This window comes from Sciurus carolinensis, chromosome Y (genome assembly GCF_902686445.1).
Source record: "Sciurus carolinensis chromosome Y, mSciCar1.2, whole genome shotgun sequence".
NCBI lineage: Eukaryota > Metazoa > Chordata > Mammalia > Rodentia > Sciuridae > Sciurus > Sciurus carolinensis.
Window position 1 is genome coordinate 3,212,969 of NC_062233.1, and position 23,967 is coordinate 3,236,935.

At 34.7% G+C, this 23,967-nt stretch overlaps 2 pseudogenes; both read right to left on the reverse strand.

Annotated features, from left to right (window-relative positions):
* Window positions 1-1,375: 1,375 nt before the first annotated feature.
* Window positions 1,376-8,181, reverse strand: LOC124973013 (telomere length and silencing protein 1 homolog; annotated as a pseudogene).
* A 10,497-nt stretch (window positions 8,182-18,678) lies between these two features.
* Window positions 18,679-19,516, reverse strand: LOC124973024 (telomere length and silencing protein 1 homolog; annotated as a pseudogene).
* Between the last annotated feature and the right edge of the window lie 4,451 nt (window positions 19,517-23,967).

Here is a 23,967-nt window from a genome sequence, read left to right on the forward strand (position 1 = left end):
GAGTTAAATCTCAACTGACTTAGTTAATGCAAGTAGAGGTTTGCTAGGGTAATCTTCTAAATAACATGGCTGATAATTGAGTGATGCTCTAGCCTGTATCAAAGAGTTCAAAGGGGAAAAATATATTGAATCACTTGCAGTCTTTTTGGGTGTTTTGTACTTATTTTACTTATGTCCCTTCACCATCTCGTCACTACAGTAATTTCAGGATTGTCAATTTTCTCTTAGAAAAAAGATTTTCCACTAACGGGCAGTCTCATTTCTGACAATTTTTATTCAATTGACTACATTTTACACCTTCCAACTCTGGGAGTCAAATGTACTGAGCATATATTCAAATCTATCCAGTTCAAAAACAAGTGGTTTTACATTGGTATCAGTGTCATCATAGTCTACTTCCCAAAGTGTAATTCAGAGAAGGGTTAAAAAGCACAGATGACTTTTCTTCCCAGAGAAAGTTAAGAGCATGCTCTGCCAATGGTTAATTGACATCCCGCAGTCTAAAATTTTTTATCAGGAATTTTTTTGTTTCATTTTCAATTTATTCATGGTTTTCAAATGGATAAGAAATACAATTTTTTCTTTCCTTTTCTTTTGTGCTATTAAGGATTGAACCCTGAGTCATAACACTGAGATATATTTCTAACCCTTTATATTTTTTGAAACAGAGTCTAAGTTGCCCAGGCTGACCACAAACCTGCAATCCTCCTATCTCAACCTTCAGAGTGACTGAGATTATGGGTATTCACTACTGTCTCAGTTCAGTTTTTCTTTTCTTTCATTTAAAGACATTGTCTCACTGAGCTTGATTATTACCTGGCTAAATTGCTGATAATGGTTTTGAACTTGAGATCTTCCCCCAAATCCACTAGGTATTACAAGTGTTTACTACTGTGCCTGAATCAATTTTTCCCTTTTTAAATGAAGAGAAACAAATAACTTTGTACAAGTCAGAAAATACCCATATCTCTGAATCCATCCCATAATTTTCTGCTGTTTGCTGGACCTACTCCATTTCAAATACATAAAAACAGAAGACCAATCATATGTGATCATAAAAGCACAATCAGAAGGACATCATCCCACCCCAAGCACACAGCTATTGCCTCCAGATCCAGAATAACATTAAGTAAACACACTCAAAAAAAAAAAAAAAAGATTCAATGATGCTTGTAAGAACAGTTTGCCCACAAGTAGAAAAACTACACACTGTTTTGTTTCCAAAGGTCACAAATTCAGTACTTGAAAAGCCAGCAGGAAACAGCTGCACTGAGTCTGCACAACACTGAATGCACTAGCCAACAGGCAGGCCCACCCAGCATTCTGCAGCAGAGCGGGATGTGGCAGTCAGTGCTAGTCACATTCCCTTGATCTCTCAGTACTGCCTATTCATTTTCCTGAACTTCTCATAGTGGTAGACTTCAGTGGCCTTCTCGTTACTAGGAAGCTTGTGGTTAGGAGAGGATAGGATAGGAGAGGAGGTTCTGGCTTCTCTGTGTCACCTACTTTCAACAGCCAGGTTTTGAACTCTTCTTTGTTTCTCTGAATGGGGGCATTGAGTTCCTCATTATAAAATGGGTTGTGTTGCACATAATTCATAGTCATGTTTATGGGCATGAAGGATGTCTCACTGTCTTTCTTCTTCAACTGCTCTGCCAACAGGTGGGCCTCAGTCTCCTCCATGGAATTGATAGTTTTTATTTTTATTTTTTTTGCAATCCAATATCCACCTCAGGGGTGCCACTCAGCATCTTATTGGAAAATGTCTCTTTAATCTTCTTTGCAGAGGAAATGCAGATGTTTGGGGAAAGTTCATACAGTCAGTCATCTGTGTTCCTCAGCTTGACTTTCTGTTCCTCATGTTCTTCTTTTTGCTCTTCTCAATGTACTTCATCAGGTCTGCATCCTTGTCTCTCCAGTTGGTTTCTGCTAAAAATTATGTACCCAGATGAAGGTCCTCCTCTTCACTGATCTTGTCTTTTCCCCTTTCCTTTAGTTTCTTCATGTTCACCAAACTATTTGTCTTCATCTGAAAGTGATCGTCTACCAATATGGTCTCTTCTTGTATCTTCTTTCCACAAGCAGGGCAGCAGCACTCACCCCGTTGGGCCTTTTGCTCAAGTTCTACACCACCTCTCAGGTCTCTTCCAGTTTCAGAGTAACATCCTCTGAATACTGCTCATCTTACTTCAACTAGGAGTCATCTCCAGCAGAACATTTTTCTGGTGACCAGCATGATGGTCCCTTTTTATCAGGTATTTAATGTTCAAGTCAAATAGCAGACATTTGCATCCTGAGTTATTAGAATGGCTCTTATCAAAATGTTAAAAGGTAATAGTACAGATTATAGAGGACATGAAAAAAGATAAGTCTTGTACACTGCTGCTGAAAATAAAATATTAGAAAAACTTTTAAAAAATATTATGAAGAATCTTTGAGCAGTTCAAAATAGAACTAATATATGAAAAAGTAAAAATAATTCTGGGTATATATTCAAGGTAATTGGAGACAGTTCAAAGAAATGATTTCACTCCCATATTCAATGTAACAGTATTCTCAATATTCACTAAAAGGAAATGACTGAAGTGCATTTAAGTGAAGAGTGTACCAGGAGATTTCCTTCAATTGCAGGGCATTCAACCACTAACCTGAGTCTCCACCCCATATTTCAGACTACTTTCCCCTTAAGAGGACAGGATTCAGAGACTTATATGCCCAAGAAAGTTAAAAAATATTGAGATATGACAGCTTGGAAACATCTGGAAACCCAGGAGCAGTAAAATATATGAGGGTGGGAAGAGGACACATCATCTGGTAAAGACTACAAAACTTTGAGGTAATCACCTCAAAGACATTCTGATAAGGTGCCTGTCTGTATGGAAAAAAAGGGGGAAAGGAAAAAATATTGTTTTACAAAGGATCAAGTCTTCTTATATTAAATTTTCTCAAGCAGAAAACAAATCCCAAAAAGTGCCATCCAGTGTTGAAGAAAAAAAAAATTAAAAGTAATGTGTCTTTCTTAAATGTAACTTTAGAAATAAACAGTTTATTATAAAGTGGATAGGTGAAGTTAGCCCTGGGAATGTGGACAAGGAAAAGAAATTTCGAAATACATCCCCAGACCTTTGAAAAATTAAACCTGGAAAGCATTCTGAATTTGAAGTCCTGCTTCCAAGATATTTAGAGGAGAAATTAGGACTAGATCCCTTGCATATCACCACTACATTCAGGTTGAAAAATCACACTTAAGAGTTGAGATTCTCTTCTGATAACTTTCTCAGACCACACAATCTGGGGGGATGCCACATTACTGGCACACAGCTGTCCACATATGAATTTAGGTCATGACTGGAGACACTATGAATAGATGAGACATGATGTCCAGCATCAAAGATGCTTACCTATACCCCACTTGATTGGGAAGAACAGGCTTGGTACTGAAGTGGTCTACAAGATAACTCAGACATGCAGACTCTGGGGGATACATTAGTCAGTTCTCATTCAAAATAACCAATTCCAGTCAAAGCCAGAGCAAATTTTTCAAAATCAACCTCCATTTCCTCTCTTGAGATGCACACTACACATTCATTATGGAAAATCAAAGGAGAACCCAACTCACTTCTCCTTAGTCTGGAAGCACAAATGAACAGCTAAAGAGACAGGTGTGAATAACTCAGGAACTAAGCTGGGGGAAGTTATGCTCATGGACACAAGAGTATGTGGAAGATTTAATCCAAGTTGGAAGAATAACAATGTAATATGTAAGAAGAAAATTCCAACTGACAATGCTTCCTAATTTATTCCACCTCCTACTGGTGAGATGGGAAGCTGAAATTTATTTCAAAGAACTTCAGTGTTAGGTCACTGCAACTGGCAGCATGGACAGCAATGAACCTCTCTTAGTCACTGAAACTGACTTTGAACTTTCTATTCTTTTGCCTCAGCCCTCTAAGCCACTGGAATTACATGTGTATGTCACTGTGTCCAGCTACTGATACGCAAACCTCATAGATAATAGTTCATAATTTTCTTTCTCACATTTGTAGTCAAAGTTTAATTTGTTGGATTAAAAGAACAAATCAATATTCCCAACTTCATCATCCACATCCAACCAAATTCCAGTCATTTGAAGTCTGAATGCCCCTAATTCTTTAAACTCTGTTTTTCCTTCCTCATTCCATATATCTCTCATTCTTACCTTCATTCTCTAGTTGGTTTCATTCTCAATGCCAGGTTTCTCTTTTTGTTTTCTTCTTTTCTCCTTTAGTTTCTTCACTTTTTTTTATTCCTTCTCTCCACCTGTTCTGCCCCACTCTTAGACCTTGATTTACTCTGTCAGACTTTAACCTCAATCTTTTGATAGTCAAATTCTCCATATACTTCTGCCTATTTCCTCCCTCACCCATATATTACCTGTGCCTGCCTGTTGTAGCCACCTATTCCCATGCTCTGAACCCCCACATCTTCAGTTTCCTTTCTTAAGTGCTCCTCACTGGGTCCCAGCACCAGATTGCTGTCATGGAGGAAGAACACTTTCTCTGTCCTCCTACTCCATCTAAGTCCCTCCTCCTTTAGTGCTCTTTTCCCTCTTTTGCTGACTTTCACCTCTCTGGAAACAGTAATTCTCAAATTCTAATTGCTTTTCTCTTCTATTTCTTGCCTCCTGTCACTCTTTTACAAATCCCTCACCATTCTCCACTTTTTTATCTGTGTAAAGGTCTCATATTTTCTCTTTATATTGTTTTTTCTTTCAGTCCTTATGTTAGGGTATAGCTAGTAAGGATCAGAGAAATATATGGTCACAACTGTTCTTTAAATTACTTTGAGGCCTTTGTTAAATTACTTTCAAAGTGGATAAGAAAGCAAAATGCAACAGTTAATTTATAGAAAATAAAGAGAAGCCAAAGAAGCTAATTGGAAAGTAAAGCAAAATAAAAGGATTAGTGGGTCCACCTTTAACAGGGTCCATTCAGGTTAGTGTGAAACTAGGAACTATGGATACAGGTGTCTCTGTTTGTCTAGAAAGGAAGATTTCTTTAGTAGTACAGGTACACTTAGTTAACTTGACTAGTGATGGGATTGACTTGTAGATGAAGCTCCCCAATTAGCATGTCCACTGTGACAGTTCTGCAAACAATAAACTAGGGTAAAACACTCCTCCAACCAACCCAAAAGAGGAGTTGAATACCTATTTGGTAAAGGTTGCTGAAGAACTCCAGTTCTGCCAGTGAACATAAAAAAGTGATATATTGGGAAAGAACATTGTTTCCTGTGTCCTTCTCTGAAGGAAGGGATCTGTCTTTCACTTTATTTTCAGTTCAGATTCACTCGTAGTATATCTCTTGCATGGTTTTGATGCCTGACTTTAAATATTCTTTCATTGGAACACAACTACCAATTTTCGGAGTATCATCTCTCCAATTTCCTGACACCAACTATTTTTTTCTACCAATTGCTTTGCTCACACAATCATACAGAAGGGGAAAAAGTGAGATGCTCACCTTGAGCATACAGTCATTCTTTTTATGGTTGAGTATTATTTCATTACAAAATAAAATTATGTGTACCACATTTTCTTTATCCATTCATCTTTTGAAGGGCACCTAGTTTGGTTCCATAGCTTAGCTATTGTGCATTTTACCTGCTATATACAGTGATGTAGCTGCATCAGTGTAGTGTGCTGATTTTAAGTCCTTTGGATATATACCAAGAGTTGAGATAACTGGGTCAAATGGTTGTTCCATTCTAAGTGTTCTGAGGAATCTCCGTACTGCTTCCCAGTGTGGTGGAGAGAAATTTGCAATCCCATGATCAATGCCTAAGCATACACCATTTCTCAAATGCTCACCGACATTGCTTGTATTCTTGTATTATTGTATTCTTGATAATTGCCCTGATGACTCTAAGTTGAATTCTCAGTGTAGTTTTAATCTGCATTTCCCTAACTGCTAGAGATGATGATTTTTTAATATATTTGTTGATGAATCATATTCTATTTTCTGTGAAGTGCCTTGCCAGTTACTTGAAGAACTTTCAGATTAAGTTTAAGTAGGCCTGCTATCTTGCTATTCATTCTATTCCTCAATAATAACTATTTCCTTGAACTATCCACTCTATTTAGTGATATATTCTCCTCATGATTTCTCAGGTTCATATTACTGTTCCACTACGGTGAGGCAGTATCTGTGTTCTCCTTTTCCCAGATAAGTCCTATCATGCTCATCTTAGTCTGAATAGGAGAGGCTTATTCCAATGAACACAATTGCTCAGAAGTGGCCATAGAAAGCATGAAGCCTTATAGCTTTTGGCTACTCCCTAAGCATCACAGTTGTATCTCAAAATTTATAAGCCATCTATTTGTAGCCCTGGAAGGAACTTATCTAGATGATATTTTTGGAGATCCCTTGGAGTCCTGCAAGTACCACACTTTAGGAAATGTATGCCATTGTAAAGTCTTCCCTTTCCTGCATTTTGTTATTCCCAACTCCAGCAATCATATTATGACATTAAGAATAGATTCTGTATAAAATCGATACTATTGGTCTCTAAGCAAGAAAAGCATATTGGATCTTTATCTCTTTCAGGTAAGTTTGAACTACTTTGATATTTTCTCAACAATATCCGCTGCAAGGAGTAGTGAAAAGATATTCTCTTTCAAGGAACACATTCATAACCACACATACCACCTTCCACTTTCTACCTCAGGAGCTATAGTGGGTGTTCATTTATTCCAATTATATAGACTCCATGGGCTTATTCAGCTACTGTGGCTTTATTTTATTTAATGAATTAATTTTCTATTTGGATAATAAAAATTCTTAGCAACTAAAATGTACCTAATTTAGAATTTTTCTTTTTTCCCAAAACATGCAGAATCAAAAGTTGGATTTATTTTTGCACTGAAATATGGAGCAACATATTTTCTATTATTACATACGTTAAGGAAAGCTAATCTGATAAGTAACTGACGTGTTGTATTAGATATGGAAAATGAAAAATCCTCAAAACAGTGAGGCCTGAGAATCGGAATGAAAAAGAAAGTCATACATTGATAGCTTTCCCAGTGCATTTTTCTCAATGACAGAACAGTACCTAGAAAGGAAGCCAAAGCATTTATCCTTACCCTAAATAAGTCTTTTTCCCAGTGACAGTACAATGGAACCATGAAGGGAAAGAGATAAACACTTAACACTGACTTCAAACCCTCCATTCTTCTCCAAGTAAGAATATTGCACAGTAAAAACACATTTTCAGACTCTCACAGACCCCAATATTCTGAGTGCCCAAGCTGACACTCTTTTTAATTAAGCTACCTCTTAAGATATCCTGTAGAAACCCAGTCCCTTTCTTTTCTAAGGGGCTCATTTTCCATGAAAAGTGTGGGTCTACCCATACCACTACATCCCTGCATTTCTTTTTCCTGTATGAAACTTCATTTCTGAATAAACAGTTAAGATGATTCATGAGGTTTGCATCCTGCCCTGTCTTTTCATGATAATATGTAGGGGAAAACATTTTAGACTTTTGAATTGGCAAATATTTAGAGGACTTTGTATAGGTTAGCATATGTATTTTGAAAAAAAAAATATATATATACATATATACTGATATTCATTAGAACTCATTCAGTCATGTGTGTGTGTGTGTAGACACAATTTCCCTAAGGTTAAAACCAAGTTGATACACCCAGGAAACACCAGGTATTACTTCATGGCCTAATGACCTGGTTGCATGAGATTCCAGGTCTCTAATGCTAGCCTTAAGGCAGGTTTGGGTCCTGCACATATCACTTCTCTCATTCACTTCTCTCCCTTGGAACAAAGTCATCCACTGACAACAAGAAAATAATTTTCTTAAATCACATCAATTCTTTCTTCCAGGGTCTTCCATGAATGGCTGCAGGCTCTTCTGACAAATATATTTTCCCAATTACCCCAGGTTATTTTTTGATCCATTTTACTCTGAATTCCTTAACTTTGCACTGATTTTCCATTAGGACAAGTTACTACACATGAGCCCTGCCTTCTCAGCTCTGTCCAATCAATGTACTCTTGATCTAACCATGGGAGGTTTACTCCAATTCACATTTGTTTTATCCGAAGAGACCCTTGGATGTGTGGAACTTTCAGCAATAGGTTAATCAATGTAACACTCACGTTTCATACAGAGTTCCAAGTCCATCTTTTCAACTTTGTCATTGTCCTTTTCGAAGGCATTCACAGAAGTCGGATGGTAATATACAAGCAATCAACACAGAAATTTGTGACTTGGAATTATCTCCACACCTTCTCTACCTTGGACTCCCACCTGCAGCAGATGGATCATGATGCCAAGAAATGCTTGGGACAGAGTTGTCAGTTTTGACCTTTAAAAGAAAAACATGAGTGAGGTGAATGCAGGTGCTCATATTTTTTCTGTTAAAACAGATTCCTATAAAGAACTGTCAGAAAATAATTTGGAATATTTTAGAGGGCACCCTGATGGTTTTAACTGTCAAGACCATTTTCTGACTCAGGAGGCATCAAGCATTTTTGTGTGTCATAACATACAAGCTTCCAGGTGATATACTTATTGCATTTGAATACAGATGCATCCAGCAATAGACAATTTAGACCCTGGGAGTATATCCAATTCACATTCATATATTTATGCCTCCAAGCAAGCCATTGTGATCATAAGGATTTTTATAATACACTGGATAATCTAGGCCAGAAATATACAGAGTCAATTCCTCTCATTTCTACAAGGCTATTGGGAATTGACCAGATTACTTCCCTAATAACCAGACCATGAGAACATAACTGGTTGAAAATAGTACAGCACCATTAATGAGGCAGCTCTCTCTCTCTCCCCCTCACTCTCTCTCTCTCTTCCCTATTGGTAGACACTCTGCCTGTCCACTTAATAAAATTCTTGCATGAGTCCCCACATCAGGAGTCGTTTCTGGATGCTTTCAGTTATCCCCTAGGAAACAAAAATTTTTATATTTGAGTCAAGACTGTGTCTGAACAATCCTGAGATAATGATAAATAGTGTAGCTATGCTAATTAAATATACTTTCATGTTTTTCACTGATACCTATTCCATTTGGTTTTCAGATGAGTGGCCAGATATGATTTGTTGGATCTCCAGAACTAGGCCTCTACTGTACTAATTTGGTAACTGCTCCACAAACTATCTTTTAACCGCATCTTACTGCACCTTTTCATTTTGATTTTCTTCTTTGAAAATAACATGTTTTGACTGAAATTATTTGCTCTATGAATCTATTTTTCATTTTCTCTATTTTTTTTTCTGGTAAGAGGGATTTAACACAGGGACACACAAATACTGAGCCACATCCCCAACTCTGTTTTTTATTATTTATAAATTTTAAGACAGAATATCTCTATGTTGCTGGAAGTCTTGCTGAGATGTTGAGACTGACTTTGAACTTGCAATTCTCCTGCTTCAGCATCCTGAGTTACTAGGATTACAGGCATGCACCATCAATGTATTTTCATGCTGTCTTTTCTGCATCTCATTTCATGGGATACATTTTTTTTGAGACTCACTTTTTTTGATTCAACACATTCAAAACTTCCATAGATTTTAAGATCTTTCTTCCTTTTTCTGCATTTATTGTTTACTTCCAATCTGATATGGCCCTATCCACATTATATTCACCATACTTTACAATGTCTTCCATGTTCTTCACCTTATCAAAATGAGTTACCTACTGTAAACAATTCATGAAAATTTAAGTCTTTGAGTACAGCTGAATCCTACATAAAAAAAAAATTGTTCTTGCACTTGTTTATTTGAATTAATTCAAAGATATTTGATGTATTCATTTAGTAGAGTCAAAGAAATTGCAGATATTCAGAGCAGGAAAATATACTACTTTAGACTTTCCATATTTTGGTTAAGACCAAATTCTTAGCTTGATGAAGGGGAGTTACAACCTCAGATTACATACCTCACCTGCTTTGAGCTGCATTCAGTAACAGGGGCAGAGAAAAGCAATAGAACACCATGTTGGAGGAAGTCTTAGAGGAATGAAGGCATGAGTCAGGCAGCAGAAAACAGGCTATTGCTCAGGGTAAAAAGCAACAGAGAGCTAGACCAGTGTCACCAGCAGAAGAAAGATTGAAATCAGCAGAAGGAAAATTAATATTGGAATGCCATGCCAGAAGGTTAAAGCAAATTGACCTAAAAAATATGAAAAGGGAAAACTCTTTATTTTCTTCTTATTAAAACAAAATTTTGTTAATGGCAAAGACAATAATAGTAAATCAGATACTGAGATATTAACACAGTGGTACAGTGCTTGCCTAACAAAAATGAGTGAGTTTTTGAGTTTCAATAGTAGCATGACCAATGGGAAAAATTAAAGTTAGAAAATTATGACTTTGTTATGTAATACATGATACATGACAATGATTTTATATACACATCTATTTTTAGATATAAAGATAAAGATATAGATATCTTGCAAATTTGCTGTCTCTACACACTTGACCATATTTTCAAGGATGGGAGGCAAGTGTGTTATATTGACTGGTATCTCATCAGTTTATAAGAAATAAATCATACTGCAGATGCTAAATCTTTACTAATTGAATAGTCTGTTACTAATATGTCAAAATATACACTCACACATAAACTTCAGGCTCACCAAACCTAAATGGAACCTAAATCCAAATGTTTAAAAGATGTCCTGCCTCACCAAAAACGTGTAATTTTATAAATATAAGCAAGTTTTGTAATTCAATACCCTCATTTCATAACCAAAGTTAGTTACTGATACCATCCGTACCATTACTAGATTTTATCTGTTCTAAGGTGCATAGTTTTATTTCCATTTGAAAATTTCTGTAATCAGATTTATTTCATCTTATTATGAATACAGAATTCAGTGTCTATGTAAAATCTTTCATAGATTTTTCAGTAAAGTTTTCATTGTGTACAGGCATCAAAAATGTAAGTTGTTGCATATCAGTCAGTTAAAGTTGTATATATTCATGTAAGTAGATTGCACTTCTTTAAACCTATTATTCACCAATGGGATTCCAACTGCATTTTGGCAGTCATTTGAGACACAAAATGAGATATTGAGTCTCCCCCTGTTTTTACAAAAGAGAAAAGCAAACAAAAATTTTAAAAACTTGAAGACTTGGATTTTTAGTAAATCTTTATTCATTTTTAAATTATTTACATTTTTTAATTTGGGGAAACAATAAAGGAAATGAATATTTTGTGACACATGAAAATTTCTTCACATTTAAAACTATTTTTGGCAGTTGCTGTAGTGCATGCCTATAATCTCAGCAAGTTAGGAAGCTGACAGAGGGGAATTACAGGTTCGATGCCAGTGTTAACACTTTTGTGAGGCTCTGAGCAACTTAGAGAAACCACCATCTCAAATAAAAATTAGCTGATTGCAGTGGTGCACATCTATAATCCTAGTAACTTGGAAGACTGGTAGTCTGTGGCAGGAGGATTGCCAGTTCAAAGCCAGTCTCAGCATATTAGTGAGACCCTGAGAAAATTTGTAAGACACTCTTGAAAAGTGGAGGGGGAAGGTTGTTCTGGGAATGTGACTCAGTTTTTAAGTGTCACTGGCTTAAATTTCTGGTACGAAAATAATAAATAAATAAATAAATAAATAAATAAATAAATAAATAAATGGCTGGACTTGTAGCTTAATGGCAAAATGTCCTTCAGTTTAATTTCATATATATGTGTGCATGTGTGTATATGTGTGTGTGTGTGTGTATGTATACACAAATATTTCAAATTAAAGTGTTGTTGTGACCCACATCTGATCTTCGGTTTGTGTCATTGTTCTTGGTTGCCTTTGCTTTGCTATTGCAAATTCAAATATTTCAACAATGACCATGTGACCTACAAGACCTAACTTTGCCAACTCTACCTTTTGAGAAAGAAAATTAATGAGAGCAATTCAGTAGTCCCTAATGTTGCATGTCCAGATATTTTGGTTTGGCTCAACATTTCCCACTCAAACTCACAAAAGAAACTAAAGTTGGAGCATCTATGTTCCTATTCCCTTAACAATTGTCCACTCTTCAACAGCCAGGCTTTCTGTATTCCTGCAACTTTCTGTTTACTCCTCTAAATCCTTTTAAGAAGATCCTACACTTTTAATGTCCACATCATCCAATATGTATGTTAAGTACTCCAGAAGTTGAAAGAAGGAGCAAGGTACAGTTGGAATAGTGGACACACATTATTTGAAGGATGCAGTATCCCCTAGGCAGAATACCCCACCCTAGCCTTTTCCACAGGTCCCCTTTATATGCAGGCCAAATAAGGCATATTACCAACAATTTGTAGATATAAAGAACTGACTAAAATGCTTTCTCCAACACATAAAAATTTTTAAAATCATAGGTCTGCAATGAACAGCTGAAATAATACTAAAAATGTAGAGTGCCTGTAAAGAATACATGATATTTCTGATTTCTGCCCAGCACAGCAAAAGAATCAAAAAGAATGTGTTTCTCCATGATAACAACATTAAACTATTAAAATTAAATTATTGTTTTTCAGCCAGTCCCTATGTACTTGTATGGGTGGGTAAATGTGAAAATGAAATCCTTGGGTCTGCATGGTCATGGTTCCCCACCTTTATGCATACTTTTCTTCAGGAATCTTATAAGATGTATCAGTGAAGATGGGGTAGGATCTTGAGAGTTTGTTTCATGGCGCTGGTGTGAAGTCACCATCATCTACTGCTGAAATCCCATAGACAACTCTCACATGTTATGTGTAAACTAAAAGCTCCAATATTCAGGGAGAGAACATTAAACCTTGACTACAGGGCACTGGGAGAAAACACTACAGATGAGGCTATAAGAATGAGATCACTCTCTGAATCTGCACACTTAAATGTCCTACAAACATACTAAACTGTAATATACAAAACATTGTTGAAATGCAATTCAACTAGTGTGAAGAGCAGGGACAAATATTTCGAACATGGATAAAGGTACTTTGTTATAGTGAGATGACAATAAATCAAGTCAACCTTAAGCAGGAGACAGAACCATCTTTATTCACCAGCTGGTGTTCCAGATTCATCATCTGGCAGGATGGAGGGAAATGCTGTGAGTCCACAACCTTCAACCCCCTTCAGGAGTTAGAGTACAACTTTTATACCATAAGTAAAACATGTCAGTACATTAATCTTAAGTAGCTGTTGCTATGATTCAAAACAACAAACAAACATCAAGAATGTAGAGAATATGCAATATTCAATACATATATCTGTTTGAGATAGATGAGATATACAAGTAAAGATAATCTGATTTTTTTAATTTAAAAAAATTGTAGTTGTAGATGTACACAATACTTTTATTTAATTGACCAATTTTCACATGGTGCTGGGAATTGAACAGTGTGTCACACATGCTAGGTAAGCATGCTATCACTGTGCTACAACACCAGAAAAAGAAATTAGAATTTTAATCAGCAATATGTCCTGATGTTTAGTATTGTGGAGCACCTTTTATATATCTGTCAGTCATTTGTATGTCACTCTTAAAAATGTATCTGTTTAGGCCTTTCAGCAATATTTTACTTTGGTTATTAGTTTTTGTCTTTCTTTCTTTTTTGGTGAGTTATATGAGTTTCATATGTTGTATATAATGCTTTTATTACATATGTGCCTAGTAAATATTTTCTTCCAATGCATAGTCTACTCTTTTTTTGGCATAAGCTTATTTTTTTAATAGAAGCATTTTTGCATATTATCAACTGGTTGTTTGCTCTTCTTCAAGGTTCTTCATAGAACCTATACTAAAAACATTGCCAAGACTAATGTCAAAGAATTTTTCCCTTTTCTTTTGTGATTTGTACTTATATCTCAATGAAATATCACCTCATACTTGTTAGGATTGCTGTGATCAAAATGATAGTAGGTAACAATTGTTGCAGAAAATGTACACAGAAGGAAATCTTTTGCATAATGTTGGCAAGAAAGTAAATTCTGATAGACATTATGGGTAATGTTTTATTTATTTATTTATTTTTATTAAATTAGAAGTACTATATGACCCTGACATCCTGCTGGGGGTATGCATATATTATTCAGGGCTTTTTATAACAAGAGCATCAGTAGAATATATATACCTATATGAGGAAATTTATTAGGTTGATTAACATAGTCAGAAGATGAATAGCTCTCAAATAGATGCCTTTAGGCTGAAAATCTAGAAGACTGGCAAATGATTAGATCAAGAAGTTGGAAGCCTCACAATAGGAGGAGCTCAGTAAAGAAACTCCAGTTCAGTTATGAAGGCATTAAAAACCCCTATAGAGTTGATTAAAGAAGTTCATATTCAATGACTGAAGGATCTGAATTCCTATGTCCACAGGTGAAAGTATCAGAAATACACACCTAATCACCAAGGACAGAAGAAAAGTCAATAAGGGTTTCCCCTCTTTTTGTTTCCCATCTGCTCCCCAAGCTATTGAGACATATTACTATATTCAAGCCTCTCATTTTCCCTATTGTTTGCTGACTAAAATTTTCTGAAAATACCCTCATAGATAGACCCAGGAGGATGAAATAACAAATTTCTATCCATCATTCAATGAAGTCAAATTGATAAGCAATACCAAAATAATCATAATCACAATCATAATCTAAGAAAATTCATTTCAGGTGTAGAGATATCAATACTCAAATTTCTTGCAACATTTTTCACAATAGCATATTGATGGAAACCTAAATGTCCATCACATAACTGAATAAAGTAATCATATGTTTATACATACACATATTGCATTTATCTCCTTTTTTGTTTGATTACCACTTCTTCTCTTTGGGGGTGCAGGATTATACTCATATATATGAAAATAGTAATACATATCTTCAAGTATACACCTCATTCTGAGTTATCCTGCATTAATATAAAGACCAAGAATGCAATTCATGTTGAACATGGTGGTGTATGCCTGCAATGGAGTTACTTGGGAGGGTAGCCACAGCAATTTAATGAGTTCCAGTCTCAAAATAAAATAAAAAATAAATGGTTATAGCTCAGAGGCAAAATACCTCTGCACTCAATCTGCCTTATCACAAAAGAAAAAAATCTCTTTTTCCCTTTCTGTAAAATTAAAGTCCTCAAGGACAAGAAAAGAAGACTCATGGATACTAAAGTATCCTAGTACGCAATGTATGCTAGTTTTCAATGTTTAAATTTTCACATACTTCTAAAAATTATTTCCATGTGTTTTTCTTTTGATATTATTGTCACTAGAATTAATTCTTTGTTTTCATACTTGGATTATTGTTTCTTGTGTATATAAATAAATCAATTGATTTTTGTATATTAACCTTGAATCTTATTACTTTATCAACTCATTTATAGATTGTAATAGTTTTATTGAAGGTCAACATTTCCTAAATAAATTATTTGTCATCTCTGAATATAGATATTTGTTATTCTCTTCCAAACTAGAGGCATGATAATGGGTAGATGTGGTAAGACTGTATGTATTGCTAGGCACAGTGGTGCATGCTTGTAATCCCAGCATCTCGGAAGGCTAAGGCAGGAAGTTTAGGAGTTCAAAGCCTGCCTCACAATGGCAAGGCACTAAGAAACTCAGTGAAACACTGTCCCTAACTAAAATACAAGAGTCTGCGTATATGCCTCTGTGGTTAAAGTGCCCCTGAGTTCAATCCCCAGAGTTAATATCTTTATCTTCTTTTTGATATGAAGAAATAAAAATACTCTTTTCAAGGTAAGGAATAGACCTCAGTTGGAGAGTATTTGCAGAACATGTATATGTCACTTATACATCACTAAATCTGAAATATGTGTTACACATCTAAATTTGAGGTTAAAAAGGAACCATACACTCTCAACTATCAAAAAAAAAGTTTCTGTGTCTAAGAATTCATTAGTTAATTCTCAGTCTTAATATTGTGGAAAAGAAAAAAAAATGTTATTAAGAAAAGTAAAGAGAAAAATCCTAAGCAATTGAACAATATTTAATGGGACTAAAATGATATTCCAAAGAGGATCACCAATTCCAGATGTGGGTGCATTTAGAACACAAATGAAATTAATAGAGTTCTTGTAAATATTATAAGTGAAAATTGCGTATTAATTACATATAATTGTAACATGTTTATATAAAATCGTGCCTCACTTAGTGATATGAATACACTCTAAAAAATGCAACAAAATATGATTCTGTCAGTTTGCAAAACTGGAGTGTACTGACAGAAATCTTAGAAGGTGTAAACTACTGCACACCTTGGTTATATGTTATAACCATGAGTACATCACTGAAAAAATTATTCCATACGTTATTAATTCTTAACATTATACCAATCAGTACAGAACTCAAAATGAGAGGGATAACTAATCATATGTAAATAAAGACAGAACCCTCAAAAAGACCATTGCCATTTAGATAATTTCAGATGACAGAAATTGTATTACCCATAAAAGAAAATTACATTCTTTCCAAAGAAATTTGCTGTGACAATGGGGTATCTGTGTGACAACAATGCTATCCCATCCTCTTGTGGTATGAAGTATTAAATAAATTTCAATGTTAAGAAATACTTAAATATAAAAGAAAAATATAAAATGATCCAAAGTTGTTATAAGAAAGGGACTTACACAGTGGATATGATGGTGCAAACCTGCAATTCCAGATACTTAGAAAAATGTCAGAAGTATTGTAAGATCAAGGTAAACTTGGGCAATTTAGTGACACACTTTCTCAAAATTTACTTTAAAAAGTAATGTGAATGTGGTTAAGTGGGAGATACCCTCATTTTCAATGCACAAAACTATAAAAAGATTTATTTCTTTTCAAATTCATGCAAACATTTTTTATTCAGACACTGAAATATTAAAATTTATTGTTATGTACTAATACCATTAAATGGTAAACAGTGAAGTGACAGTCTGGAATAAAATAATTGCCTCACATATGACAAAACACCTTTTTTTTTTTCCAAAAGGGAAAACACAGGTACTCCACCAGAAAAAAAAAAAAAAAGGCAGACAAGAGACAGAAGTAGTCTCTTTGCACAGAAGATATGCAAGTCTAAAATAATCAAAAAATATTAATATCTTCATAAATTAGAGAGATGCAAAATAAATCATATCAGAGAGACAAAATTAAACATTAGCAGTGAATATGTGGAGCAAATAGATTCTCAATGAACTGCAGAGAGAGGAAAAATTATTATCTCCTCATAGAAAGAAGCTATTGAAAACACATGATAGTTCCCCATTGGAAGCATAAGCTTAAAAAATTACTGTACAGCAAAACTATGGGATTTAGGTAAAGGAGTTAAATCTCAAATGACTTATTTTATGCAAGTAGAGGTTTGCTAGGTTAATCTGCTAACTAACATTGCTGATAATTGAGTGATGCTCTAGCCTGTATCAAAGAGTTCAAATGGGAAAATATATTGAATCACTTGCAGTCTTTTTGGGTGTTTTGTACTTACTGAAAACCGTTCACAAACTTGTCACTACAGTAATTTTAGGATTGTCAATTTCTCTTAGAAAAAAAAATTTCTATTCATGAAGAGTCTCATTTTTGACAATTTTTATTCAATTGACTACCTTTTCACCTTCAAACTTTGGGAATCAAAGTGTTCTGAGCATATATTCAAATCTATCCAGCTCAAAAACAAATGGTTTTACATTGCTATACCAGCATCATTATATTCTATAGCCCAAAGTATAATTCAAAGAAGAGGTTAAAAAGCACAGATGACTTTTTCTCTCAGAGAAAGTTAAGAGCAACTCTGCCAATGGCTATTTGACAGCCTGCAATCAAAACTTTTTATCAGAGTTTTTTTTTAATATTTCATTTTCAATTTAATCACAGTTTTAAAAGGACTAAGAAATGCAGTTTTTCTTTTCTTTTTTTGTACTTTTGGGGACTGAACCCAGGGGCACACAATTGAGCTATATCCATACCCCTTTTTATTCTTTGAAACAGAATCTAAGTTGCCCAGGTTGACCTCAAACCTGCAATCCTCCTGCCTCAGCCTTCAGAGTAGCTCTGATTATGGGCATTCACCACTTTCTCAGCTCAATTTTTCTTTTCTTTCCTTTAGAGACACAGTATTACTGAACTTCTTTAGTGCCTGGATAAGTTGCTGATATTGATTTTGAACTCATGATTTTCCTGCCACAGCCCCCTGGGCCACTAGGATTACAAGTGTGCACCACCGTGCCTGTCTCAATTTTTTTCTTTTTTTTTTTAATGAAGTGAAACAGATAACTTTGTTCAGTTCAGAGAATACTCATATTCTGACCCATCCATAATTTTCTGCTGTCTGTAGAACCTACTCTATTCCAAATACATAAAACCAAATCATGTATGATCATAAATGCACAATCTGAAGGACATCATCCCACCACAAGCACACAGTTATGGTCTCCTGATCCAGAATAACATTAAGTCAACAAAAAGTCTTAATGATGCTTGTAAGAAGAGTTTGCCCACAAATAGGAAAACTACTCACTGTTTTGTTTCAAAGATCACAACTTCAGTGCTTGAAAAGTCATCAGAAAACTGCACTGAATTTGTCCAATACTGAGTGTGCCAGCCAAGGATCAGGCCAACCAGTCCTTCTGCAGCAGGGTGGGATGTGGCAGCCAGTACTAGTCATATCCTTTCAACACCTCAGTACTACCTGTTCACCTTCTTGAACTGCTCATAATGGTAGTCTTCAGTGGTCTTCTCGTTAACAGGACACTAGTGTTTATGAGGGGACCACTCAGAATTTGGCTTCTCCATGTCACTTACTTGCAAGGACCAGGCTTTGGACTCCTCTTTATTTCTCCAGATGGGACCATTGCATTCCTCATGATAAAATGGGTTGTGTTGCACTCAATTCATAGCCATATTTATGGGCACAACATATATCTCACTGTCTTTCTTCTTATTCTGCTGCTCTGCCAGGAGGCAGAACTTGGCCTTCTCCATGGAAATGATTTTTTTTTTCATCAATTCCAAGGTCCACCTCAGGGATGCCACTCAGCATCTGGTGAGAAAAGGTCTCCTCAGTCTTCTTTTCAAAGGAGACAAACATGTTTTTGGGAAGTTCATACAGCCAGTCCTCTGTGGTCTTTGGCTTGACTTTCTGAACTTTGTGTTCCTCCTTTTTTGCTCTGTCTCAATGTACTTCATCATGTCTGCATCCTCATCCCTCGTGTTGGTTTCTGAAGAAAGAGATGTCCCCAAATGAAAGTCCTCCTCATCACTGATCTTATCTTTTTCCCTTTTCTTCAGATTTTTCATGTTCACCATACTACTTGTCTTTATCTGAAAGGGATCTTCTACTAGTGTGGTCTCTTATTGTATCTTCTCTTCCACCAGAAAGGGAGCAACACTCATCCTATTGGGTTGCTTTCTCAAGTGCTGCACCTCTCACGTCTCTTCCAGTTTCAGCCAAACCTGCAAATCATGCTCATCTTTCTTCAAGTCAGAGTCAGCCCCAGAAGAACATTTTCCTGGTGACTGGCATGGTGGCACTGGCTTATTTATCAAGGATTTAATGTATAATTCAAATAGCAGATGTTTGCATCCTGAATTGTTAGAATGGTTACTATTAAAATGTTGAAAGGTAATAGTAGAGATTATAGGGATATGGAAAACAAGAAAACTCTTGTACACTGCTGTTGAGAATAAAAAATTAGAAAAAAATTTGAAACTATTTTAAAGAATCTCTGAACAATTCAAAATAGAAATAACATATGACCAAGTAAAAATAATTCTGGGTGTATATCCAAAGTAATTGAAGACAAGTCAAAGAAATGATTTCATGCCCATATACATTGTAACAGTGTTCTCAGTATCCACTAAAAGGAAATGACTGAAGTGCTTTTAAATGAAGGGTGTACCAGGAGATTCCTTTCAAGAAGAGGACATCCAACTACTATCCTGAGAGTTCCCACCACACATTTCAGACTACTTGCTCCTTAGGAGGACAGGACCCAGAGACTTAAATGCACAAGAATCTCAAAAAATATTGAGACACAACAGTTGTGGAAACATCAGGAAACTCAGGGCCAGTAAAATATATGAGGGTGGGAAGAGAACACATCATCTGGTAAAGACTCCAAGACTTTGAGGTAATCTCACTTCAAAGGCATTCTGTCTGTCAATATGGAAAAAAGGGAGGACAGGAACAAATATTGTTTTGCAAAGCATCAGGGGATTCTTCTTATATAAAATTTCACAAACAGAAAAAAAATTCTCAAAAAGTGCCATCCAGTGTTGGAGTAAAAACTTTAAAAAATGCTTTGTCTTTCTTAAATGTAGCATTATAAACAGTTTATTATAATGTGGATAGTTTAAGTTGACACTGGGAATGTGGACAAAGCAATGGACATTTAGAAATATATTCCCAGACCTAGGAAAATATAAATGTGGACAGCATTCTGGATTTCAGTTTCTGCTTTCCAGTCATTTATAGGAGAAATTAGCACTGGGTTCCTTGCATACCACCACTACTTTCAGGATGAAAAATCACACTTGGAGTTGTAATCCTTTTCTGATGACTATCCCCATCATCACAACACAATCTGGGAAGATAGATTACTGGCACATATCTGTCCACATCTGGGTTCATGTCATGATTGGAGATTCTATGAATGAATAAGACATGATGTCCAGCATCAAAGATGCTTACCTATATTCCACTTGATGGGACAGAAGAGACTTGGGGCTGAACTGACCCACAAGAGAACTCAGACATGCAGAATCTGGAGGCTACAGTTGACTGTTCTCATCCAAAATAACCAATTCCAGCCACAGCCAGAGAAAATTTTTCAAAATCAGCCTTCCTTTCCAGTCACAAGTGTACACTGCACATTCATTATTTCCTGGTTTTCAGGGTGCCTTTTATTCTACCCATATATTTTCCAGCACATATATGGTAGAGCAACCTTCCCTTCCCAAGCATAAGAGAGGGAATCTAGAAATGGACCCTAAAAAATGCAGGCTCCATAGACAAAAACAGAACCAGTTTGTGGAAGCCACTGTGTCCTCACTTGCTGCATGTTGGATTGGAAATTCTCACCAACGTGCACCCAATTGGAAAGTTCCTTCATTCTCAGTCAGAACCTACTAACTTGCTTGCTGAGGGAAAGTAGAAGGCATTAAACCAGTGTTAGATGAGGCCAAAATAACAGGTTCTTGTGTGCATTTATTTTATTTTTCTTTAAAGGTGATGAGAATTGAATGCACAACCTAAAGTGTCAACTTTATTTAGGCATGTTTTTAATGTAATTTTGACAAAATATAAGAATTCATATTCAATGGGATTCTGCATACAATTTTATTTTACTAAATTTTTTGAACTCAGAATTCCATAAAACAACCAGAATGATTATACCAAGTTAAATAATTATAGTTTGAGGGTATTTCTTAGATTAATAGGTGAGAATAAATTCCAGTATCTTAGCAGAACATTTTGTTTGTTTAAAAATAATTTAGTTGTTTGTCCACAATATCCAAACTTATATACATATGAAGTTTTTATTTGATAGATGTATGAGGATTAAGCGTTCTTTACTTGCTTGGTTTTAGTAAATTTTATAGAAATACTCTCCTAATCATGAAGGTTTCCCACAGTCACACGGTAGTACCTGAATTAACAGAAAACATCAAAGTTAGTGAGCCCATTTTGAAGCACTAATGGGGAGTTTGGGAAGTTGGAAGAATAATTTCAATTCCCCAATTTTGTAGAGGGAAGTTGAACCTCAAATTTCTACTGATAGAAAACTTTATTTACTTCCCTCAATTTATTAAACAACTTCTGAATAGATATAGACACTTTTTGAATTAATCCTATTTTGATCAGTTTAGTTTGACTTTAGCTTATGTGCCAGATCATAGTCTTAAGAGAATGATAGTACATTTTAAAAATAAAGCTCAGGGTTTTCTGTGTATATAACTTTATCTTGTTATTTAACATACTTAAAGTCTGTCTTAAATTACTTACTCCACTAATTCACTGAGTGGGTTGCTGTTTTATATTTTCTGTGTTCTCCTCCTGAAGTTTCTTGGGAGATGGTAAATCTCTCTGGGATGTAGGTTTCAATTCTTATGGTTTTGTTGTAAAAAATCCAGGTATTATTCAATTAGGTAACTGCCCATGATCAGAGGGAAGGGATGATCTTCCCTCAAGGAAGAAGAGCAATTTGTTGATGCTCTTCAACAAAGAGCAATTTGTTGTATGGTATGTTTTGTGGTTTTTAACATGATACTTATTGACATATTGTAATTGTCATTTATTTTATATGATTGTATTAAAACTTTGGGGTATTTGTTTGAAATCCAAGCCACTCAATTTTATAATATAAATGCCACATTAACTATTATATATATACTATAAAATAGATGCACTAGGTAACATATATAGTATATAAGTATCTTCTCTAATTTATATTATATTGAGTATATACCACACTACATGATGCTAAATATTATATATTTTTATATCTGTGTGTATATCATCAAATAATATTATATATATTATGTATCATGATTCTATTTATATTTATATAATAAATTTATATATCATACTTATATTTATTTTGAACACATTTAAGTTTATGTATAATTTGGATCATGTATGGTTTAAGTGTTTGCCAAAAATATAACTTGAATGCAGTGAGATATAGAAAATTCATATACATAATTAATATACATATATATTTATAGTGTATGAATACAGTATATATATATATTTTTTTGGTTACAGTAATTGCAACAAGGGGTGCTTAACCAGTAAAAAAAATTCCCAACTCTTATATTTTATTTGGTGACAGGGTCTCATTAAAATGGTCAGGGCCTTGCTAAGTTGCTGAGGCTGGATTTTAACTCACAATGATTTTTCCCTCTGCCTCCCATACCATGGGGAATACAGGTGTGCACCACCATGCTTGACTGAATGAACTTTGTTATTTAAATTGCATGTTTGAATAAATTTTACTTAGAGATGTTTGAAAAATAAAATTCTTGAGTCTTCAGTTGTAAATTCAGTGATAAAAAATCTTGTTTGGTCAACTGACATCCCTGTGGTTAATCTTAATCATAATATACAGAAAAATAATTTGGAGATATTTAGATTGTATTATTATCATTGATAATTTGTGAGAGTAAAATATTTATAATATCAAATTGCATGAATGCATTCTACTGTCATGTATACATAATTAGAAGAAATCATTTTTAAAAAATAAATAAATAATATTTCCCAGAAAGACCACAATTACTATACTGATAGGCAAACACATATATAATAAATTTGCTCAGATACATCTTCTGTAAATTGCAGAATTTTTGTGAATTTCTATTTTTTAACACATGCAACAGAAACAGTGTTTTAAAAAATGTTTAAAATTTTCTACATCGATTTATTATGACTTTATCTAATAACATTAAGTGCAATAATTATTTGAATATTCACTAAGTGTTTAAGAAAATATGATCTCTAAAGAGATCAATGGGAAAATACTGAAAGTCTAGAAAGTAATTCACACCTCTGGTCCATTTAATTTTAACACGGTTGTCAGGTAATTCAATGGACAATGAATAGTCTCTTCCACAAATAACTGCATATTTGGAATGTGCAATATTGTAATATGAATTTGTAATATTCATATTTTGTAATAATAGCATATTTACATGCAAATCCATGGTATTAGATTTCACATGAGACCACATAAAATAATTAACTTGAAATGTATCTTACACTTTAAGAGTATAAAAATTAAGAAGAAAATCAAACAAAATATCAATGATTTCAGATTTTGCACTACAGTCTTAGATATGCTTCAAAATATGTTCAAAAAATGACAAATGATAAAAATGACTTTAGAGATCTTTACAAAACAAGTACACTTACTGTGGACAAAAAGAAAATTATGATGTTTTCTTTTTCTCTATGATGATCTGTCTTGATCCAGT